The sequence below is a fragment of the Chroicocephalus ridibundus genome, chromosome 3, assembly GCF_963924245.1.
Source record: "Chroicocephalus ridibundus chromosome 3, bChrRid1.1, whole genome shotgun sequence".
In the NCBI taxonomy this organism is placed as follows: Eukaryota; Metazoa; Chordata; class Aves; order Charadriiformes; family Laridae; genus Chroicocephalus; species Chroicocephalus ridibundus.
The window spans coordinates 72,894,116-72,919,431 of NC_086286.1; positions in this window are offsets into that span (position 1 = coordinate 72,894,116).

A 25,316-nucleotide genomic window follows, 5' to 3' on the forward strand; every position below is an offset into this window, starting at 1 on the left:
CTCCTTAACATTTATGTGCTGCCAACAGCCGATTCATTGACACGTGGGCTGACACACTCCTCCTTTCCCGTCGCTCTGCTTCAGTCACTCCTATATTTTTCCTGACCCCTTGAGATAATCCAACTCCCCAAACCCTTTCTCTGCCCATGCAGTCCCTCCCAGCCCAATATCGGCATTTGTTTTCCCTTGGCCTGACTGTGTTTTTGTTGGCAAAATTCCTTTTATCCTGTCCAGCAGCGTATTAATCCTTGAGCTCTTTCTTGAACTTTTCAGGTCTTCCCAAATACCTCTCCTTCCCCCACCTACTCCAAAGTAAATAAATCAGAACTTCAGATAATGCACATCAAATATATTTTTCCACCTTGGGTCACAGTGCCATGTGCAAGTTAAGCTCAGCAGGGCTAGAGGTTGAAGGTGGAGACTACAGAGAAAGCTGGGGAGGAGGAATGTGTGGGGGTAGCCATCACTCCAGAGGAGCCCATAAAAGATCCAGCAGTAACATTAGGAGAGACTGTGCACAGGGGTTCCCAGATCCTACTGGCATCCGCTACTGCCTCAAGGGAGCGTGTGCTGCAGCCTGCCAAGGCATGGCTCCACTTGTGCTCTCCGAGCAGCTACACTCTGAAGCTTAACTTCGTTCCTCTGAAGGTGTTTCCTCCTCTATCCTGTCTGAAATATCTTTTTTTGTTTCTTTTTTCTTTTTTCTTTTTTCCTTCCTGGGCATGTGAGATGCTGCATTTTCCTCTTATAGCAGCTCTGCTTGTCCTTGGCTCATGTGCTGAGTTGTAAAGCTGGAAAGTCTTCCTGGACTTCCCTGAGCCTGCGTATGTGTGAAGTCTGAGGCAAGTCCAGCAGGCACTTGACTCCGGTACTCTGACATGGCACTAAGGACACAGTGCTGCTTGGAGGATGCCTTACAGAAAATACCTAAAAGCAGGGCCCCAGCAGCCCGTGTCACACGAAGTAGTTCCTCAGTGTTGCCAGCCGTATTCTGCTTTGCTGACTTCTAAGTGGAATGAGGGTCTCTTGAGAGTGGTCCCTGTTATGAAATCTTTGCTGGGAAGTGGGGAGAAAGGAACGTTTTCCTGGTAAAACTAATGGATTGTAAAGAGGCAGATCCTATTGTAATGGGAAAGGACCATCAACTGCTTTATGTTAAAAGTACATGAACGAGGGACTTTTTTGCAACATCCCAGAAATTGCATCTTGGCCTCGTCTGAACAGCCATCTGTCTCCTTTAGCATTCCCAGTATTAATTAAAGCCACTAATGTTTGTGTTGAAGTCTGACGGAAAGTCCCCCCATGCAGAAGAGTACGTGTAAAGAGAGAAAGCTGCAAAGTGTGCTTCTGGCAGGGCAGCTAGGAAAGGTGGGAGAAGAAAGGAAAGGTGAGGACCTTCATCTATGGGATCCTTCATATGTTTAAAAGTTGAGATTTAATTACTACACTGCAGTTTTTTGTTACAGGAGAGTAACCCATCCTGCTCTAACATCCTAGTGGAGATATGCCCTTGTAATTTTGCTGTCATGGAGACTGACTGAATCAAACATAAGCAGGGACTATAGCAGTGATTTTACAGAGCTGACTTGGTACAAATGACAGGTGCTTTATGTCTGCTAGGATTGTGTAACATGATACTTATTGCATGCTAATTTATAACCTCCCACCTTTTGGCAGTGAAGGGATGTATGGAAAAAAATATAAAGCCAAAAGAGTAATTGCGCTAACATGTACTGCAAAAAACGGAGTGGAAACAACCCACTGAACACGCAAGATAAGCATAGCCATTTAAGCGCAAAGAAAGTTTGACTTTTGTGAATGCCTCCGTGCTAATCATGCAAGGAAAAACATTTAAGCCAAGCTCCAGCAGTGATCATCGGCATCAGAGAATTCCCAGACATTTATAAGGAAGCTTAAAAAGCATCTGAAGATTTCTGGAGAACAAAATACATGAAAAGTACCACTACGTCAGGTCACAGCTTCTTCAAGATTGATTTCAAATGTGTTAGCACTCTGCACTCCACACAGCAACTCTCTTCCCGAAGAACCCAAAGCACCTGACATCCAATAAGATCTCTCTGTGTAGCCATTTGCACCTTGGCAAACCAAGACAAAGTACCTAATAATTTGTAGCTTGCACTGACAGGGAGTAGCGTATGAAGATTGAGGAGAATTAGGGGGAGTTAACTTCTACTCAAGCATTTAGGAGAGGAAGGAAAGAATACTGTATGCAATTTGACCTACTATAATATGTGTGAAACTTTCTATGGTCATTTTTTTAAAAAAAGATGATTAATCCATTTTGGAATGTGTTCACAATGTGCCTTATCTTAATACCTTTCCTTACGGTGACAATATTTTTCCTAATGGTTTCAAATGCAAGGGAACAGCGTCAGGACCTCAGCGAATGTGGCTGCCACTGATAGACAACGGACCAGGAAGAAAGGCAACTGTAACGAACCTCCTCGTTCTCCCCATTTCGTCAATAATTTCCCATCACTGCTGTGTTTGTCAGTTCCCCGTGGCAAACAGGGAGAATGACCAATGAAATGATGCATGTTCTGGCTTACTCTACAGCTGACTGCTCTGTTTCACTTGCGTTTCCTACTTGTACTGCCTGCTGTACTGTAGTTATATAGATTATATGTCCAGTCAAATTTGGGTTGAATGGAGTGCTGCCATCTCTTGGTTATTTTAGGCAGATACACTCACAGATTGTTCATTTTCCTGCCACTCAAGAACGGTATGAAGTAACATATTCTGGATTAAAACGTTTAGGCACTTAGGAAGCATAATTGTGGTTTTTATATATTTAAGCATGGAGAACAGAGTATATTTGCTGGTGTATTGGATCTCTGCATAATTTCTATTAGGCATTTTTAGCAAAACTATAAGCCATGAACATTTGGAACGCTTTGCATATGATGTGAACACCACAGAGAAGGGAAAGTGATATTTTTTAGACATAATTGTAGGCAATAAAGACATTAAGATGCATGCATTGAGAAGTACTGGATTAGTAAGAAATGCCTGTCTTATACTATGTAATTTCAGTCATGAGAGGTTGAATTATTCATACTCAAGAATTGTGAAATAATTTATTTGAAAATGCTTTTGCCATTACAAATGTAATTTTCCTTACTTCTTTCTAACTGTGACTGGAGCCAAAAGACTGTATATATTGTAATGATAGGAATGCAGGGCCGCCATTTTCCTGGGCCTTTCCAGGATTGGAGACCAGAAGTGCAGGAGCCACATGTTTGTTTAGTTGGCTTTCCCTTTTTAAATGAAATATGGGAGAAAAGAAAGTCTAGTTGAATTCAGAATAAAAGATGAACACCAGAAACTTCCACTGCCACAACCTCCCACCACATTGCAAAGAAAAAAACATAAGAAAAGGTTTTTGAAATAATTTGTAATGGAATAATTAATATGTAAGTAGGGACATGTCCATTATGAATAAACGCTAATATTAGAAGAACAGGGGATTAAGTTAATGATTACTGCTGCTGTACTCTGGATGAGGGTCATGGCTCCTCAGGGTCATCCTATAGGTTCCTCAGGGAAGAGCTATCAGAGGTGGCCTGCCTCCCTGCTTCTGGCACTTCAGAGGACCAGAAAACCCACAGTCTGAATTTTGGTGAATGCTAGGAGTGGAATTTAAAAGCCATTGGCTTTCTCAGTGCTCCTCAGCCACCATCATTGCATCTGTACCAGTCATCCCTCCTAACATGAGGGCGCAAACCCAGTAGCAAATGCTTGACAGATTATTGCCTCAGTGCTGCCACGCGTAGGGTGGAAAAGCATTGCCTGTTGTGCAAGCACAGAGCACTCGGTATCTGAGACCCGGAAAAGCCTCCTGGCAAGGATGTAAGTTCTTGAACGAGCCAATGTCAGTGTCTGCTGTTGCTTCTGCTCATCCCTCTGCCGCAGCCTGTCCTGGCTCCCTAGCAGTCTTGTGCAATGAGCACGTGAGTTCTCAGTAATGTCAAGGACTTGAACTAATTTTGTTCCCTTGTTTGTACGTTCTGACACTTTTAATACTAGGGTATTCCTACTATTCAGCAGCAGTCCAGAAGAGTGGTTTTAACATACATCTCTAAACAACCAATCCCAGCTGCTGTCAAAGAGTGCTCTTCAACGAATCTGAGTGAAATGAGGGCAATACCACTTTGTTCTGTCTAAACTAGGAAATCATCATCTGAGCAGGAAAACAAAAGGCTTAATACTAGCTAACTGTATGAGACATATTCCAGTCTTCATCCTTATTGCTTCCACCTCTGTCCTGCAAGGGCCGCTTGTTCCCTACCCTTCCTGCTCCCCTGGGAGCACTGCAGCACCAGTTTACCTTTAGAATGAAAAGTTGTGAAATCACATGTTCCTGTTTCTCTGAGGAGTTTAAGAGGTACCAAGTTTCTCACTTAACAGTGGAAGCAGGAGCATCAATCTGCCTGCTCAGAAGCTGCTCAGCGGAGCAGTCACAGCTATGGCATTGCTATAGTTCCCTGAGGCATCTTCCCCCCTTATCAGCTGGTGTCATCCCCATAGCTGGTGCACGGAGCTTGTGTGCTTTGTGGCAACTTTCCAAACTCTTCTACCTAAAACTTCACCTGCGAGCCAACCTAAGGCATATGGTAACTTAAGGTGATCTCCCAAAAGTATGTATGATTCACCTTGGCTCCTGCATGGTCTCCTCTTTTTAACCCCTCGATTCCTCCCTTTCTCCTCAGGCTGGCATTTGTGGTTCTTACAGGTTTGTTCTTCCGTTTACTTCTTTCTTTTTGCATTTGAAAGTGATCGCTTCTGTCTCTAGCCAAGATTTCTAGCTGTGTGTACAATACAGCCAATGACTGAGTGGCCTGATAGCTATCTCTTGCTAAAGGAAGATCATCTAATAGGGTTATGACTGCACTGTGTTTACAATGTTTGGACACACTGTGTTACAGTCTCTGGAAAAGTAAAGCTTTTCTTGTATAGGTTTCGTTGTAGTAATCATAGAAAGAATAACTAATTACCAAGTTCTAGGGTCACTCCTAGTCCTAAGCAAAGAACTTGCCTTTCAAACAGCCATTTCCTAACAAGTTTTTTATACATATTGAGAAGTGAACTGCAAGGAGGGGCTTCGGAGTTTCATAGAGTAACAGGCAGTGTGGAGGGGCTCCTGGAACACGTGATGCAGATATTGCGAGGCAGCTGCAGAAATCCAAATGAGGGTGTTATGTGGCACTACTTTTGCCAGTTTCTACTAAAATGAACCTTCACTTTTGCAGGATTTTTTTCACTGTAAAATGTGCTATGTGTATATGTACATGTACATACCCATTGTCTGTACATCAGTAAAGAAGCAATGTGCACAATGCCAAAATACTTTGCCAATGATGAGATGACAGATCACAAGCAGGCTTAAGGCATCCATTACTGTTTATGGAATAAAAAGAGCAGTTCAAGGCACTCCCTCGGAACAAACCTTTATCTCCTCCTTCAGTGGTGTTGACTGTGAACACTATGGAAATCTCTGGGTGGCAATTTCCTGGATAGCCCTGGAGGAGTTGGGCTGCATTTGAATCAGAACTTGAGTGTGGGTGGTAGGGTGGAGGAGGGAACAGAGGTACGTGGCATAGCTGCATTTATCTCCATAGCTATTCATCCACCAAAGCAATGACAGCATGTAAAAGTGGTAATGTGATTTCACAGTTCTAATCTGGCTTATCATCATTTTTTCCAAGTCGTGCCTCAAAGCAGTCAGGGAGGGGAAATACACATTAATGCTCCGTGCTCGTTCATGACTAACCAAGTTCAAAATGCGCAGTGTTTTCCAGAAGTGTTGAGGGGTTTATGCCTTATTACCTCTTCCATAAGAATACAGCATTATCTACAGCTGATATATAGAGAGCTCTTTTTCTTTTTTTTTTTTGACACACTGAAGATGTGCCTATTCACAGGCAGAAGTGATCCAGACACGCAGAAATACAGTCTTCTGCCTTTCTTTGCAGGAAACGTACCTTTATTTATGAATTTCACAGTTGTATCTAAACTCATGGGCAGCATAGGAAAGAAAACCCATTTAACAAGGCAGGGTTGGAATAATGTATTCCTGCATGGATACGTTTGATCAGCACTGTATGCTATATTTCAGGGTAAGTGACAAGACATACTAAGGTAGGTATGGGTTTTGACTGAAAACTGGTGCTTATTTGTGATAGAATTTGTCGATAAATGGTTTGCAATGAGAAACAGATCTACAGCTTTAGAGACAGATATGATTTGTTTATCCTGCAGCCAACATCTTCATGCTCAGCTTGTCAGCTGTCTTTTCCCTGTCACAGATAAATAGCTGAAAATCAGGAAGACTGTGCTTTCATGGATCAACTGCATTAAACAGTTGTCAAGCTGAGAGCCAGTTTGGTCCAGATTTATGGCTGGCTCAATCAAGTCGGTATTAGTAGAGCTGTGCTCTTTTACCCAGGCTCATCTTTTGACCCTCTCAGTTTCATCAAAGGTAAATTAAATATTCTAGCAATGCAAACGCAATGGATAAAAATGGATTATCTCGAAGAAGACAATGAATAAAAATAAAGCCAAGCCGTGCATAGCTGTGGATCTTGAACGGGGCATAACCAAGAATCTTTAGAGGCAGCAGTTAGCAGAACAACTCCAGTGCTATTTCAAGATCAGGATGCAGACAGCAAGAAAGGACATTTCTAAAATAGCTCTGGAACATTTTCATTCTCATCTGTATACTTGGGGTTCTGCTAGCTAACAAACATTTATTAGCTGTTCGTGTCATAATCAGTTGTAAGTGTCAATATCCCACTAACTAATTTAATCAGCTTATTTTTAAATAATTGCATTGATGCTTGAAGGCCCGAATATAGAGAGTTGAGACTTCAACTAAGTAGGATCTACAAATGCCTGCCTGGGAAACATGTCTATGATAGTAAAAGGCTCCTTATCAGATAAGAGTGTAGGAAGATCTGTGGCTAGGAGCTGAAACTAAAGCAACTCAAGCTAGAAATAAGGCACGGTTTTTGAAAGGTGAAAAAAATTAACTTTCGAAATGACTTACCTAAAGAGAGAGTGAATCATTTAGCTACTTGACACCTTGAAATTGAGATAGATGCCTGAAATATATGCTGCAGTTCTACCACAGTTTACTGGACCTGAGGTAAAATACCAAGTTAAATTATTCTACGACCTGTATTATGCGAGAGGTCAGACTAGAGCATCCATATGATCCCCCCTGGCTTTTTAGAACTATGAATGTTCATAGCTACAAAGGCAAGGAGGAATGGGTCCAGACATTTGTGAACGCTATCATCTTCCCATACAGCCGAAGGGAGGTGGCACAACTACAAGACAGAGGATGAAAGTGCAGTTCGGCTTCTGAACGCTGATGTTAGATTCAAGGGTGAGGAAAAAGAATTCCTGTGGTGACCCTTCATTTTATGTTCCCCTTAGTCCTGATCAGAGCAATAGAGGATATCTGAAGGCAGCAGCAGCCGATCACAGTTTTGACTGAGTTTAGAAGATACCTATGATATATCAGCTTTGAGCAGCTCAGTGTTTTGATTGGGCTGTGTGCTTTTAGGATTTGTATGTTTCAGCTTACTCAACCAGCAACTAATATTTTGAAAAATATCTCTCCAGTGTCCAGACCAGCAAGATGTGCTCATGGTACTCTGTGACTTCCATTCGTACTGATAAGTGCATAAACCAGAAGCCTGATGCAAGTGCAGATCAAGCACTCTTGTTGAAGGGTAAAGCAGCGCAGAAGAATGAGCAGTGACAGTAACCTCACTGGTGAGCAGGTCCCTATTTACGTCTTCATGATGCACTTAAATACACTTAAGATCTAGATAATAGATTATGCTAAATTTAGGGAAAATGCCAAAAAATTTTGTATATCTAATCTCTCTTTTCATACCTTTTCCAAAGTGCCAAATTATGTACCCTTTTTCTGTAGTTTTCATTAATTAAGCCAGCCCTGACTTCATTCCAACTCAATCTGGGTTATAGTGCTAGACTGATAAAAAGCAAGAAGCTAATCATGAAGAATGAAACAACTGAGTCTTAAGAGTTCTCTGTATAACCAGACTGAAGATCCCACCTGTCTTTCCAGGACTGCCGTAGGCACAAATGTTATTGACACAACACAGGAGGTGGTTTCCCTTGATATCGCCACTGAGTGCAGAATAAATTATGAAAAACTTTGCCCAGACATGGTGAATTCTGCAAAAATGGCTGCAATACAACTATGCACACAATTGCGGAATGTTTGTATGATCTCAGATTCAGAAGTAGACACTTAAGGCTTTCATAAGAGGGCATTGCACTGTTTTTAAGCTGGGATACTGAAGATAAGGCAGAAAGGAATACATACGCCATTCACAGAAGTACAGAAACACATGCTTCTGCACTCATCGCTGCATTTACTGCAGTGCTGCACCACTAAATGTTGTGGCTGATGGATCATGTGTCTGCTGATGTGGAAAGCTGAAGCTCATTATCCACCCATCCGCCTCCCTAGTTCCATGGAAGATGGTATGCTGATGTCCCTGATGATCTTTTCTCCAGTTGTGTCCTGTCCAGGCCCTGTATTCAGCCTGGAACACTGATAAATACTAACAACTTCATCTCAAATACACGCGTAGGGTCTCAATGGCTCTGTGTGACAGTGCTATCTTGTTCTCACTGGCTACCCAGGCAACTTTTGCCACCTTTGGATTGCCTCTAGATGTGCTGCTTTTTTAGTGTTTCTCAGAGTGATGAATATGCAATTCTGGTGCCAAGGCATTCTGTCTAAGGAGTGTCCTGACTTCAGCGTGGGTCTGGGAAGGTGAGAAAGTCTGACAAATGCTGAATAACTACTAGTCAATAAAGCTTTGACATCTCAAACAGCAGAAAACAAGTTTAACAAAATGCTTTGAGGGGAAACGGGCAAGTAAAGCAGGCAGGAAGGTTTGGCAGTATAAGAATTGAATATAATTCAGGGCAATAGCAGAGTCTAGCAGACAGCTATGGCAGCATGTGCAGGCACGAGATTAGCCTGCAGTGATGGATAGGAGGGAAACTTCCTTCTGCCAGTTATCTTTTCTCCTGCAGTATCACTAATGCAGAGGAAAGGGGTGGAAGGTAGATGTCCATAATGTCGCATCCTTAGATTTAGCATTCTGATTTATAACCATCCCTTACATGATTTATTTGAGAGGACAAGGAAGACAACAGCTTCTGCATATGTGGAGAAAGGATAGAAACATGTCTATGTAAAGACAACGTTAAGCTACTATACTGCTCTCTCAACAGAATGTAATAGCACTTTAAGGTATCAGACTGCAACACAGGATTTTTAATCCACTTTGGAATGAGAAATGGAATCAATAGCGAGGACTGGTACTCAGTGCCATAGGCCGGATAACTGAAGATTGGTAACTTGTTTAAAATAATTCACCCATTCTCTTAATTTCTTCAAGAGGTTTAAGTGAAAGGAATTATTACCTGGCAGTCTGAGTCAGCAGATAAACCAAGAAGATATGGTTGGTGGCCCATGAGAAATAGATGGCAACTACAATTTAAAAAATGCTGTTTAAGTTGTGCAAGGAAAAATCTTTTAAATCTTTGACTTGGAAAAAAGAAAGTCTTCTGCTCTTGAATATTATTTAGATGTTGGGAGTTCTGTCTTTGCCAAATATAGCTACTGCATTCAGAATACAGCTAATCACCACATTTTTCACTTATTTGTGCTGTGGGTCGTGGTGTTTTTAAAGTCCAATATTGTTTTCCTTTTGCTGAACAGTGACTCCAAACATCCTTTGTGTGGGAATGTTATTTAAGCAAAAGAAACATTTTGTACATGCTAGCAATTCACTAAACAGTTTCCCTTTACCTTTAATGACCTGTTGTAAAACACTTGAATGATTCATTGAGGAGAAAATCAAGATAACGCAGGTCATTTTGCAAACCCAAACACAAGAAGCAGCTTTTTTATCTCTGGAACAGACAGGACTTAAGCAGTGCTCGCTGTCAGTCCTGTGAGAGTTCAGAAGTGTTGGTCATCTTCCCACTACATAAAGTCTGTTTTCATTGTTTTATAACTTCTGCCAAAATAATTACTCCAAACTGCGAAAAATTAGCAGAAGGGGGTCTTAACCCAGAAAGAGTCACTTGAAATTCAGTTTGAATAACCTTGGTTAGGCTGACTTTAGGGCAGAAGATGTGGAACTGCTTGCAGATTTACAAACACCTTTGGTTTATTTAACTTCAAAATAGCTTTGAATATGCATTTTTCGCATTTGGCAAGCACATACATTCTGGGAGGAGAGGAAGGCAAGGCATTAATCTAATCACAGAAGTGCTGTGCTTCAAACAGTAACTTCTCATTTGCAATAATTATTATTTTCCAGAGTTTTTCTTTTCAGTCTGAAAAATTTACTTTGTTTCTTTGTATACCGCTTAGGAAACAGAATGATTCACACTATTTTATTTTTTTTTAATAAACATACAAGCCTTTAGGAAGTCAGTATATTACTGTCAGCAGGCGCCTTTTCAGTTCATCTTGGCAATGACCTGTAAGTTAACAGCTGGATCCAGTGGTAACTAAAGTTCCTGGAGGGATTTCTACTGATTTCAGTGGACTTTTGTTCAGACTTGATCTGTCTTTGACATTTGGCGCTGAGGACGAGGGCACTGATGAAACAGTCCAGACCAAACATGTAGACGCTCCAGTGAAAGTGTGGTTAAGAGGAAAGCGATGTAGTCTTTCAGTATTTGTGCCTATGGGAGTGCTTGCCCTCTTTTTAAAGGCAGCTTCACATTAACATTTAAAAAGCAAAATATAACTGGGAAAATGCAGATTCCCGCAAGCCCAAGTCTCGGTCATAAGTGTAACATTTGTTTATGGACAGCGGATTCCTCCTCAGGCCAGTGCAAGGCATCTGTATTTGACCAGTCTTTTGCTGCTTCTAATATATTTTACTGGTTGCATACATGATCCTTTTAGACAATATCTACCATATCAAACACTCTGTCTGGTGTAGAAGCTGGACAAGTCCAGAAACTTCCCCGACACAAAGAATTCTCCTCAAGAAAACTGTAAGCAACAGGTTGTCTCCAACAGATGAAGAAATTACTTTCCTACAGACAAAGGAGTGCAGGATACTAGCACAGATGGCATTGCATGGATGATACCACTTACTGGATATTTTGTTGCCAAAAAGATATAAAGCTCCTAATTAAGATTTTTTTTTTTTCATCACAGGAGACAGCTGCTGAAATATCCAGTAATTAATGCTGTAATCTTACATGCTTCTCACTTCAGGAAGCGCAGTGACTCCTTACCAGTTTGGAAGCTACTACAGCAAGGATGAGTGCAAATTTGTAGCATCTTCGAGCTTCCCTAGAAGCTCTTCTATTATTTGAGACAATCATATCGTTATTCTGCAAACAAAAAGGAAATGCTGGCCAACTGGAAGTACAAAATAAGCCTTCATACATTTTGAGAAAAGAATAGAGGCTTTCAGATAAATTGCTTTTCCTTGCTGAGCCCTCTTTTGCTGTAGTTAATTACGAGTGGCATATACAAGAAAAGGCAAGCCAATAAGAAAAGTTTACAGGCAACACTAAGGAAGCGTCCTAATTCCTTTGGGCATTTTAGCATATTGTTGTACACCACTAACCATTTGCTTTGAGTGATCTCACCAGGGTACCAACAATGTAGATGTCTTCAATGGATGCTTGTTCAGGCCTAATAATTACAGTTTAAAGAACAGTTGGCAATGCGTTGTCTCAGTTAAAATTAAGACACACATTTAGTTCCCACAAGAGATTTGACTGCGGGTTTTTTTCTACTGAGGAATGTATAATACGGAGTCCAGATGAACAATAGGAACCTGCAATCAAGACATAAGTTTTAGAATTGCAAATGTGGCTGAACAACAAAAGAGTATCTTTTGATGTCAGAAAGGTCACGAGGCAGCAAAAAACAACATGCACGCATAATGAATGGCCAAAATACATGAGCCTACTGAAAATAACATTTCATTCCTATCAAAATAATTTATTTCTTATTCTCAGGGAAATTAGAATAAGTTAATTGCATATGCAACTCCTTACAATTTAGACATGCCTTTGCTGTAAGGAATGAGAGCAGAAACAGTGCAACGAGGTATTCACTTGAACTGCTGCTGCCTACAAAATAAAATGCAGCACAAAAGGAGCTGCTCGGTAGAAAGACTCTGCCTGCTCAGAGGTAGCTTTGGTTAATGAATGAATCCTATTTCCATCAGTCATCTTGGTGAAGGCAAGGATAGAGTTAGGGTGGGTTATATTGCACCTATCAATGACCCTCTAGGTGTTTGATGCTTGCTCTATTAGCTAAGCTCTTGCTGTAGACCAAGGAGAGAGGCAAAGAGAGAAAAGAGCATCTTCAGAGAGTGACTCATTCCATGCATTTCAGATATGCTCTTCACATGCAGTGAATCACCTTCAGGTGCTCGCCGTCTCTTACACTGACAGCTTGGAAGACACCTGGTTCTTAGGTGCCTGATTTGAGGTATACTCCATTTCCCATTCACAGTAAAACCAGGTCACCTCCTCTGAAGCTGACTGGGTTTTGCTGCTTCTTTCAGTAATTCCAGGGTCTCACTCAGCCCCATGGTGAGAGTGCATGAAAGGACCCACCCCGAGCATCGCTTGGGCAGGGCTGGGAAGCCCAAGGTGTCAGAAAGCACCGATGACAACAGCATGGTCTGGCTGTGCTCTCCGTCTGACTCTAGTCTGGACACAATGGAAACAAATAGCAAAGAGGCGATGCTGTGGCATGTCCTGGTTCCTCCTGCTACTGCTGCTCAGAGGAGTCCTGCTGATCTCCTCACCTAGAAAAGGGGAGGACGCCATGTACAGAAAAGAGCACAGGAGGAGGAGGGAAGATGGCTGCTCTTGGTCCTCCTCCTGAGCTGAAGCAGTCCCAAGCTAACCTCCTGCCCTCTGTGCCCTAGGGCCCACCATGGCTCTGCCTGTATGGGCAATGTTCATGAAGTTCGCATTGCCCAAAATGAAGCTTTACCACACTGCATTCCATACTGACTTTGGAAAGGAAAAACACAGTCCAGTAAACATCACTAGGATTCAGATGTCTCAGTCCTAAGTGTTCAGAAGCTTTTAACTATTGAGAACACCAGTCCTATCAAACGGGATGTCATTCCTATTTTTTACAAAATATCCCTGTGTGTTTCTTTGCTATTTAAAGCAGAGGTGTGTTGGAAGAAGAGGGAGATCGTACAGTACTTTCTCCTTTTTTTTGGTTCTTTTTTTTTTTAAACGTTATGCTAAGTGTCCCCAGCACCAACTCTGTATTGTGTGCAGTACAGGTATCATATAGATGCAAGTTTACTAATTGATAACATTTAGTCACTACTAATCATCCATCATAAATGATACTGCATATAGTAAATTCAGTGTGAGGGCAAAGAAAAAAAAAAGAGAAAGATAACCCAAACTTATAACCAAGGTAAGATGTGATGCAACTTAAAATGCCATAAAATATGCTTGGATCTAATACTTGATGCCCCAGGCTTCTGAGTATGTTACTGATAAACTATCTAATGCTTAGAATTATTAAGACCATAAACTTGCACATCCTTTCTTTTCAAAATGATGGTATGGAATTATTAACAATTCTGATTTTTATTATTTTTTTTTCAGAACAGTTGATGGAGATCACTTGAAGACGTTGCTGGGAATTTTGCTGCAGTAAACCATCTGGCAGATAGAAATATATGTTCTGAATAGTGTACAGCTTGAATCAGTCACATAAGAGAACTTGCATGTTGAAAAGAACTCCTTAAGAGGCAGAAATATAGCTAATAGAGCATGTACTTCACTGATTATTTTCTGTGAAGAACTATTGCAGGGCACTAGCTACTCTGCTAGTGATTTGCAAAGGCAGAACCCAAAGAAATGTGACGGCTCCTTCAGAAACCAGCAAATTGGCCTGGCAGTTTAATCCTTTGGAAATGATTGACCATATATACTAACAGAACGTTTAAAAAAAATATAAAGCTCTGAATTTTATTAACTTTTATTTTCATTGGGCTAAAGTTGGCAGTGATATTATTGTCCTAACCAGAGAGGAATTTTTTATATGTTTTTACTTGGGAGATCTTTTGTAATCTCCCTGCATGCTTGTGTTACTCTTGATTCCTATTATCACTGATACTGATTTAAGGACTCAAAGGCCTGAGCTCTTTCTTACCTCCAATTCCTTCCTGAAGATTTTTGCAACAAAGATCAGTGCTACAGTCTTGTACAGCTGTCAAAATCTCTGCACAACCTTAAGAGTACATGAGAGCATCTCCCAGGCAACAGACACCGGTTCAGAAACATATACGGCGCATATTGGCAAGTTCCCATTTCTGCTTCTACCTACCCACCATATTTCCTAGATCAGAGATCGTGAGGAATTTAGTAAAACCTGGATCTGCTAGCTACAAGTCATTATGTTGGTAGCTAAGCGTCTGGGTTCCCTGGGCTATGCACTAGAAATACAGTGCCAGAATCTGGATCCTGTGCATGCCAAGGTATTACCTTTTCAAGACTTGTTCTTATCCAGCTGAGTGACTAATTTTTAATTAAAAAAAAAATAAATAACTGATTAATACACATTTGGTGTCATATAGAGTTTACCTTGACAAGAATAAAAATCAGGTGTATATACAGTTAATCAAGTCGAAATGTTGGCAGGCCATATTGTCTTAAGAGCAGCTAGGAATTTTACCCATTTTTTTTCTTACAAATAGAAGCTGGTAACTTTTCCAAGGTCAATTTCTTATTTTTAATAGGAAATTTTCTAATTCTCTTGTTTTGTCATGAAACTAAACCCATGACAGCAGCCATTCTCACATAGAGGGAAGTTGGTGGGGGAGTCATCACCTCCCCCTGTGGAATAGAGAAGTGCTACGGAGCTTGGGAAGAAGTGTTGCTGCGGGGGCCCTGGGTGTGAAATGAAGGATAATAACTGGAAAGAGGTGTCTGTGTCAGAGATAAAGCACAAAGTTATGGCTCGATGGCTCCAACTGTGGAGCAAATAAGGAGCTCCTGAGTGTGAGGAAACTATCCTGCTCAGACATACTGTTGTGATCAAGTCCTGAATCACTGAGATCTTAAAAGGCTCCCAGTGACCACAAACTTTCTCTGCTCTTAACCTTGTTGTCTGGTAAATATTTCTCATCCTGCTCCATCTCTGGGATCACTTCTACCTTCATCTGTTCTGCACTGCCTCTTCTGATTCTTCTTTCAGTGGCTTCTAACCATGTGCCCTCCTGAACTGGTCCGTGTGGAACCAACGCCTGAGTCCCTAATTCTCACAGGGTGCATGTGAGGGAGCACAAGGAAACAATATTTAAGAGCTTTGGGTCTCCAGAAATCTCATTCCGCCTAAAGTAGCTGATAACAGCAAGTGTGAACAGAGAAGGGCGAACGGAGTTTAAGCTTTGAGAAGCCAAGTTTCTTGATCCTTATGATGATGTTTCTACTAGATAGTTCTGGGCAAAGCTTGAGGTATCATCCTGCATTGTGTTATTTTCTGAGGGCATTTCACCAAGAGCCTCAATAGAAGCAGGAATGTTTTGGGGAGGAGATCAGACAGTGCCAAGAAACTTATCCAGGAATGTCTGTCCAGGGTTGCTTCAATGGTAATATACACTTGACATCATTTCACTTGATACTTTCTGGAACATTAGTTTTGTAAAAAGAGAGAATAAAAAAAGTGTTCAAAATTCTTTCATATGCAAACTAGCTAAACAGAAGAGTATGTTTGCAGTGGGAGAATAGATGGTGCAATACATGACGTGGAGAAGCTGGACACGGTAGTGTATATTGAAATAGTAGTGTTAAATGTTGGCCAGTAACGTTTTTCATTTGACTGCAACAGCGAGATGTTATTGGCATTTTGAGATGATAGACCACTTTCAAGTTGGCATAAAATCATGAATATGCTAATTACAATTTTCTTTGGTGGAAAGACTATGCAATGCACATTTGGAACCTAGTCTGTAAGAAAATCAGTTAGTTAACAGAGAAGATTAAAAAAATTAATTTGGTGATTTGCCATTTTGGCCGATGCTTGGAACTGAATTTCTTATATGCAGTAACTGTGTGAGAAATGACTCAAACTTTATAAATATATAAATAAATCAAAGAAAGGAGCTGGAATTATGACAAACACTTGTCTATTTCTTTCCACAGTTGTAAGAATCTGGTAGGCTTTTATTCTTCTGAACATCAAATAAGTTTATGTCCTCTTTTTCTCTCTAAGAGCTATTGCAGAAATTACATCTGAAACTGAGATTTAACAAAGTAAAAGCTATTCTCTCTGTATCACTTTTCTGAAATAAGGCTGTCCATGTATGCTAAAGAAATCAATCCAGGGAAAAAGAAGGTGCCAAAGCCACAGCTAATATTTAAGTCAACAGTACAACATTTTACCAAATCTTTAAGCTGTTGTTAAATGAGGAACAATTATCAATTGTCACTGTCAAAAGAAAGAAATTATTAAATAAGTTTGGCTACTGAATATGCCTAGTAATGAAATGAGGACACTGAAGATAAGATTGTCTGCCTATGAAGGCAAACCCAACAGCACACTGGGTGGTTACAACCTGCTTATGGAAACATCACATCCCACAAATAGTATTGTTTCAGAAAACAATACTGAGGATGAAATACTTTCTGTTGTACGATGTCTTCAAGTGCTATTAATAGCTTTTCTCTCTCATATTAGGGTAATTAAATAAGCACACTAATTTCTGTCAGGGATTAATTTCCTTACAGTTTTCTGAGCGTGCAAATGGTTCAGGAGGATCTAACTGAGATGTTTGAGGTCTGCAACCCTTATTTCCAAATAACTTTGATAAAGGCATCATTTTTTGGGTGTCCCAATTGCAGCTGAATTCATTTGTCTGCTGGATCATGCTTGCGTGCTATTCAGTCCCAGACGTGAATAGCCGGAGTTACAGCTTGCAGGTTACCAGCACTGAAATAATTTAGAACCTTTACTTTGTTTCATTATGAACAAATCCAGGCTTGCCAAAGCCTATTCCTGCTGCTTTTCTCACCTCATTTTGCAGCACAGCTGTTTTAAACTTCCTAAAAGGATTCAAGGCTGATCAGCTGGTATTTATTGGCTTCAGAGAATTTGCTAGCAGTACATGCTTTTGATGCTTAAGAAAAAAGCAATGTTTGTTATTAAACAGTTTTGGAAAATGTTTTAACCACATTTAAGAGGGTGACAAATAACTGTTCTTTAAGGGAATGAATTTTAAAGAAAGTTTCTTTCTGTTTCCTGAAGGAATGCTTCTTTTGAAAAGATCAGATTTGTAAACTTCTCAAAGAGCCAGTGCACCAAAAATGCTTTTGTTGCTTCCCTGGCTACTTGAGATTTCTTTTCTCTTTTAAGTAGTTCCCAAAAAGAAGAAAAGAGTGAATACTTTTTCCCAAGTGGGACTTTTTTACTTCTGAAAGGTGAAGGAAGAGGGAGAGCAAAGCACAAAATATACTGTGTTCTGTAAGCCTGAAATTCCAAAGAGATTTTCAGGAATCCCAGCTAAGCAAATATAACGCCCTGGAGAACCAGCGCTGCGGAGCAGGGAATCAAAGCAAAAGCTGAGTAGTTAGGATGAGGCTTGCTGCCTCCTTTTACCAAGCTGCTTCCTATGTCTTTCTCAAGAAGACAACAGAAACTTTGGAGAATAAAGTAGAAGTTCCCTCCCCTTCTGCTGTCTCTTGGTTCTGTTTTTTTCTAACTGGCAGTGCCAATTTTCAGCTATTCATGTGGTGAGCTTCAAAAAAACCCCAAAACAACAACAAGAAAATGAAGAGGATTTAACTATTAGTCTCATTACCCTGGATACATATTCAGTTCAAATGTTAGACAATAAAGAGAAGTCGTGACACACAAATCCAAACGATGTGGGAATTGATTGTCTGTCCTAATTAAATCCTCTCACCTGAAAGTGTGTTCAGTGTTTTGTAATGTTAAGCCCATTTGCTTTTAATGACCTATGCCATCTATTCAGATGAAGAGAAGACATTTTCCTTTTATCTTCCTCAGATCTTCTTTTCATATTTGGCATCTTATCGAGTTAATCTTTTCACATACATTAAGAAGTGCAAGACCTTAATTACGCTGTTTTTCATAACGACAGTAATATACAACAGAAACTATGAAAACCCATGGGGTCTAATACATGCCTAGTTGACATGAATAACTCAGACAATATGCCACTCTAGGACCAACGTGTAAATGATTTTCATACAATATTGGGAATAGATGAAGATGTTTGTTAATCAAGCCTTATAGCAGTCTCTAAAATATAAAACATGCCCCTTTCTTTGTTTCCCTTTTGGGAAACAAACACATTTGCCTGACTCCTGGTTGTGAGAGGCAGGAGGGGGGAATGGATGTAAATAAATTATAGTCTTCTCTTAACTGCTTGTTTTTAAAACATCTTGCTAGCATACTTCGGGCTCGTTAGCATACTTCTGACTATAAGGTTTCCATTGGAATCTGTGGAAGATCTCTGGTTACTTCAAATCCAAAATGGTTAATGTCACAATTACTGGTTCACAGTAAGTTCATTATGTAGTGATAGCAAAAATAATTTCTCTTTTTTTTTATTTTTTTCCTCCTTCTTAAATTATGACTCACATATGTTTATGTAGCTCCAGGCAAATACAAGAACTTAAATGAAAAACTCAGCCCCAAACCCTCTTCTCTCCTGGTTAAGATTGCTCAGCCTCAGTACGCCCAATGGTAGAGTGTTTTTATGACCATTTTTGGCAGGAAATTTTTGCAAAAACATAACTTTATTCCAACTGTATGAAGCAATCTATCTAGTGTGAAACTAAATGCAATTATCTACTGTGTCATGAAACACTTGAATGTGAAACAATGACTTTCGTATGGAGTAATTTAATTTCAAATGCAAAGGGGATCAAAATACACTTTCCTGATTGAAATCCCCCATTTTTTCACAATATTCAGGATCTTGAGTCTATCTTCCTCAGCACAAAAATACGAATCCTAAATTTAAATTAAATTTGTCCACTTTTTTTTTCCCTCAAAACCAGTTGCTTTTTTTTACCCCTAGTTGTACATTTCTTTGGGCTTTTACACAGAACGCAAGAAACAGACTTCCAGTTTTCAGCTTTGATTTATTAATGGTCAGACTTCTCCTATTTATTCCTGTGCCAGCATTGTTTTTCCCTCTCTGCTATTGAGCTGTTCATATTTTATGAGGAAGAGTCACGTCCCTTTTTAGCCTTTGTTTTACTATATTAATTAAGCCAACTTCTTTTTCATACGATAGGTTTATTCTTTCCTTATTTATCCTAACCTACAAATTCCTTCATTATAGGTATTGTAAAAATCTTTTCTGAGAAACCCTAGGATTTATAGCTTTTTCAAGCTTATGGTACGCTAGGAACGGAGTCATTGTTTTTGTCTTAAATATTCTTATGTGCCAATGTCTTATTTGTTGTGTAGGAATTTGGGAAACTAATGTGAAACAGTGATTCATACAGATGCTCCCAGATATTCCTAATCTGATTAAACTGAAGGTTATCACATCTCTTACCAGGCTTTGTTGTCCTCCAGTTACCTGCAGTTTCTTTCACTCACTCCAGTAGCTTTAGGAACATTATCTATTCTATGTGCTCAAAATTACTACCTAAACTGTAGCAACAAATTCACCAGAGTAACTAACTGTCTCCACACTCTTCAGGGAGCTCCAAAGCAAACTCTTTGAGCACAGTTAAACTAAAAAGTCATGGTCTTAACTGTTGGCTTGAGTGAATCACAAAGATTATAGTGCCCTGAGTATGACATATTGCTCAAAATTAAACCGGCCAATGTAATCACACACAGTGGAGAAATTGCACTGTGTGGCTAGCTAACAGTTCCAAAAAACCTCCAAAATTTCCAAAAAGCTAACAAATTACTTATTATCATGATGATTTTTATTATGATGATTTACCTGCTTTTGTTTGTTTCTTTGTTTGTTTTTGTTTAATTACCTAACGTTCACCTTGATCTAATTCCTGGCTGTGCAGAAGTGCTTAGAGGTTAAAAGAACCTATAACAGATATTTATGCAAAGGTATATCCATATTTTGTGCATGCTCATTCAGAAAGATTGTTTCAGAAATCTCAAAAAAAACCCCTAAAACCCTTCTGTAATTAAGCCAAAAGTTTCTATACCTAGTTTGACTAGATAAAGTATATTTCTCTCTCTGATGTCTGAGATCCCAAGTGATCTTTTGCCTGATGTTAACTCTATGAAGATATTTGTTGCTTATACCGAGAATTGTTGAAATAATGGATTTACAAATAGAAACAAACTATGCTTTGGAGAGGCCTACTTAAATTAGTTTTTGTTTTGTTTTGTTTTATTTCTCTAACAGGCATAAAAATATTTTGACCTCAAACAGAAGAATTAAATAAGTATATAAAATTTTACTTGAATACAAGGTTTTATGACTGCTGCTATGGGTGAAAAAAGCATAATTAGTCTCATACTATAATTGAGCATTGAGTCTAAGTGTTTGTAAACTAAGTAATGTGGACATTTTGGCCTTAAGTGCAGAAGACAGGAAATAAGGCTACGTTCTCCAAGATGTGCAAAAGCAATCTCTAACAGCACTGGGACAGGCATAATATAATGCAAGTTAACATTACCTAACAGGCATATTGTGAAGCGCTGCAGGCAGAGATGTAGTTTACAAGTTTGTGTTGGAGTTTTACATCTTACAGATAAAAATAAGACGTTTAGAAAAAGAGGAAAATGTTGTTTTGGGAAGAGATCTGTGACACACGTCCTTTATCTTCCAACCACACTAGAGGGAAAGTGTATAATCTTGTAATAAAGCCTGCAGGAGCTGCTAAAAGTCTGTCTTTATCAGAAAATTTATTTGACAACCAGTAATAAGGAGAGTTACGTTTATATTTTGTTATTTTATTATGGAAACATATGCTATATGTAATAAATATATTAACTTTCATAATTTTAATGTGGTTGTTTAAGAGCAGAAAATAAAATTGAGGAGCAAGTATTTAATGGGCCTGTTTTTATCAGTGCATTTTATCTAATAGTTCACAATAATTTATATGACATTATGTGTCAGTAATTGGCATGGTATTTTAAAGAAAGACTTTGCATCTGGCGTAGGCTGTACTGAGTACTGGAGTTTAATGTCAAGAAAGATGCAATAAAACAGAGAAAACTAAAAGGAGCCTTTCCCCCTTCTAATAAATCCAGACGGAGAGTCCTGTTTTTGTTCCAGTGACATCAGAGCACTGGACAGATACCAAGTCATTCTGAAAAATGCCTTTAAGAAACATCTCTCTGCAGACATGAGATGCAAGAATACAACTTATAAGAATACATTTTAGTACAACAAATCAAATGAATAAGCAATTAAACATTTTCCCACAAACTAGAATCAGAACAGCTTACGTTGTTATTTGATTTATGGGCATGAACTGAAATTTCCTACAAAACAAGCCATTGTGTCTACTTTTACAAGCTAACGAGCAGCGTGTGACTGTTTCTTCTATTTCTTAATGGATATAAAAAGTCTCATTTAAAATACTTCGTTTATTGCATGTCACATTTCATTCCATATGTGCTTACGCTGGGCTGCATCATATCAAGCCGACTTCCAACTGCAACATAAACCAGGGCAAGACAATAGGCTAATATCTACCAACTCCTCCTTTAGTTATGTGCTTTCCCACTAGATGTAAGTGTTAACTTAGTTTCCTCTGTGTCGGGAGGACACCTTTGGGTACATTTGTTAAGAGGTTAGGCTGTACTCCCACAGCTTCTACTGGCTTCAATATAAGGGCTGATACAGGTACCACCCCCAGAGCTCACGGCCACCCTCTGCTGGAAGTTACCAACCCCTCATTTTCACATGCAGTTTGCACCCTCATCCGTTTCAGCCAAATGAGTTGGGCTAGCAAAGACCTGTTGCTTAAACTAATTCGTTTGATTTTCCTGAAACACTTTATAGGACTTTCAAAAATGCGGTGCGGCTAGAAATAGTGACTTCCCAGAGGGAAAGAGGGACGCAGCTTCCATGAGGAGGTAGGGTGGGTAGGGTGGTAATGCAGCTGTAGGCTATGGAGGAAGAAGGCATCTAAGAGATTGTGAATGCCCATTAGGTACACAAGTGCTTCACAAATCCTATCAATCACATGCGTATTTACATAAAATAACACAATTAAACATTTGTGTTCTGATGCAAATACTTCCTTCAACGGGAATATGGTTAGATGTTTAAATATTTTTGTGAAGAACCATGAAGGTTCCTTGAACAGACAAAATAAATTAAAGTACCATTATCCAGAAGTCTATGCTGTTTTCCACTGTCCAGCATATTTTGAAAGTTATCTTTAAACTTTTTCTTTTTCAAATAAAGGAAAATAAAACCCTTAAGCCCCAGGAGACTAGCCAATAGGTGCAAAACTTTCCTTAACCCTATTGTATTTTCTTTTGTTATTATTCAACTGGCTGTTGCAGTAGGGGATGGGGGGAGCTTTTCTGGTTTTTTTTAAGGAAGTGTTTTTGTGTGTGTGGGTAAATATTTTTATTACCGCAGGCCCTGTTCCCCATTTCACAATAAGATATTCCTTGTGCATAACTCCATGGACATGCTTTTGAAATTGCAATGATCTGACAGCAAAAACTAACAAGAATCAACTGCATTTTAAATCCACCTCTACTGAATCTGGAAATTATTGCTGATGTAAGGGGATTCATATATCACTTGGAGCATACGTTCACTGTTTCACACTGCTAGATGGCTTGCCTCATGTTTTTTTTCCCCCATAAAATGTCTGTGTCAATTTGCAGTTCAAAAGAAACCACACTATTAGGATTCTTTTCAGCTTGTCTTTATTTTTAGTTTTAGACTAACTAATGCCTTGTAACACAGAAAAACGAATTCCAGACATGAATTTTGTACACACATGTTTTTCTTATTTTCTGTTCATATTTGCTCTTTCTAGTAATAACCAGTTTTTCTTTTTAGAGGTTCATCAGTTCACAGGAGATTTTAAGCTGTTAAAGATGGGATGATGCTTAGAAAGTTTATGTGCAAAGATGTCTGCTTCCCTACCGGATCATATTGGTCTTGTTGGAATAGTCCCCCAAAAAGCTGTCACTATTACAGTAAGAGTATTAAGAATAATGATAACCATATTTCTAGTAGGGCATTTTTATAATTTTGAAGGGTAATCATTCCATAATAAATGTAGATCATGAATACAGCTGCCATGAAGACCAAAAATGATCTTACATGATCTTGCAAAATTTGGGATCTGGGTTCTGTTTTGTTCTTTCTTTCAAAATGAAATAAATTTGGAAAAAAATATTTTCAATATCAATATGTTGTATGAAAGTCTGGGCAATCATAATTAAATTAGCATTAAAAAGGGTCTTTCCTTCATAACTCAAGCCAACCCCAGAACACTTACTGTTTTTCCTAGCCTAAAACGTTCACTGAATTCTTCCCATTCCAGCTTCTTCCAAACAAGAACGGAATTAACCAAAAATGTCCAAAGAACTGAGAATCTCAAGCTGTGAGTAGCTCAATAAAGAATTCTTCAAATGGGACAAGTGAGCTTAAATGTCATTGAAACATATGGTGAAACAGTTTTCATGATGCGCCTGATTCCAAACCCATTAAGGGGAGCTGTTCCACTGACTTCATTGCGTTTGAATCAGGCCCCAGAAAAGGTGCTTAAAAAATGCTTTTAAAATCAATGCCAACTAGTGGGGGCTCCTTTCCAAATGAAAGTGATCTGGTTTGTCCAAGAAAGTTAATTTATACTCGATTGGGCGCCCGGTTTCACACATTGGAATATTCCTATGAACATTCTGGGTTAGACCTTCAGCTGGCATGTTTCAGTGTAATTCCATTAAGGTCTATATGTCTGTGACAATTTACATCTGGTCCATACTTTTCAAAGCCATGTTCTAAATCTTTGGAGATTTTCTCATCATGCCTCACTGCATTTTTCTTGTTTGGTTTTTCAAGTATCGGTTGAAGCAAAACACCGTGTCCAGGAAAACAGCCTGAACAGAACTCCTTTCTGTATGTGAAGGAAGACAATGGAAATTACTTGAGAGGCACTGCACATGGAAAAAATTTTCAGGAGAAATCTGGATATCAAATTTTCTCCAGTAAAATTCTTCTTCCATGCAAGGGAGATTGTTAACTACCTTGAGGCAGCAGTCTTTTTTGTGTATACTTTGACAAAAATATCAGCCACTCCTTCTGATTAGTTTCACCAGGACAGATCTCCGACAGGATCAGAGTCAGTCAGCAGTGTGTGAACCTCACATGAATATCAGATTGTTGCAATAACAGATAAAATCCTTGTATTGCAGAACACAGCTTTGCTTGCCTCGAGTAGGTGGGTTTCTGTTGTTTGTTTTTTTTTAATTTAACACAGCATTAATCAAAACATTGACATACTATAAAAAACAACAAACATTCCTTTTCTCTTTTCCAATTTAAAAATATGTCTAGACAAGAAATCAAAGCAGATCGTAACTTTTGGAAGCCAGTCCTTAACTTGTTTTAAGAAGTAGTCTCATAAATACACATCTGCTTCATTCTTTACAAGTTAGGGAGCAAAGGAATAGTAAAGAGATCATGAGTTTGAAACCAAACAAAAATTCCTGCTTTCTTAGTTATTTAAAGTTCAAGTGTTAAAACTGGCTCAAGCAAAAAGCATGTTGCCATTGCTTATTACAGTTTCATATAAAAAATATAGAAGAGGGATGGAGATGGTACAGTTACAGGATTTGTCACGTCTGCTGATGTCACCAAATTGGATGAGGTTTGGCAGAAAGCCCTTCGTGTTCAATAAGTACCAGATTTAGAGTTAATTCAAGAGGAAGATGCAGGTCTTACAAAATCAACACTCTTCAGGTACACATGATAAATTGCCTTCAGCATTAGCAGTTTAAAATGCATTTGCTGAAAATTCACTTAGATACAGGTTTAGAAAACTTGTGACCAAATCGTATGTGTTTGACTACGCCTCAGTCAAAAAGGTGCTTGACTTCTTTTGATAGATGTGTATAAATATATTTTCTCTCCTACTGGCTTAATACTAAGCATGTTGAGTAGATCACTTTTGCGTTAATTATTTACAGACCTTTAGCTTTCTGTCTGGAACAAATTATTACAGCAACCTAATTTATGTGTATTTTAAGCTGCAAAAAAATGTAATTATGACACCGATGATAAGGG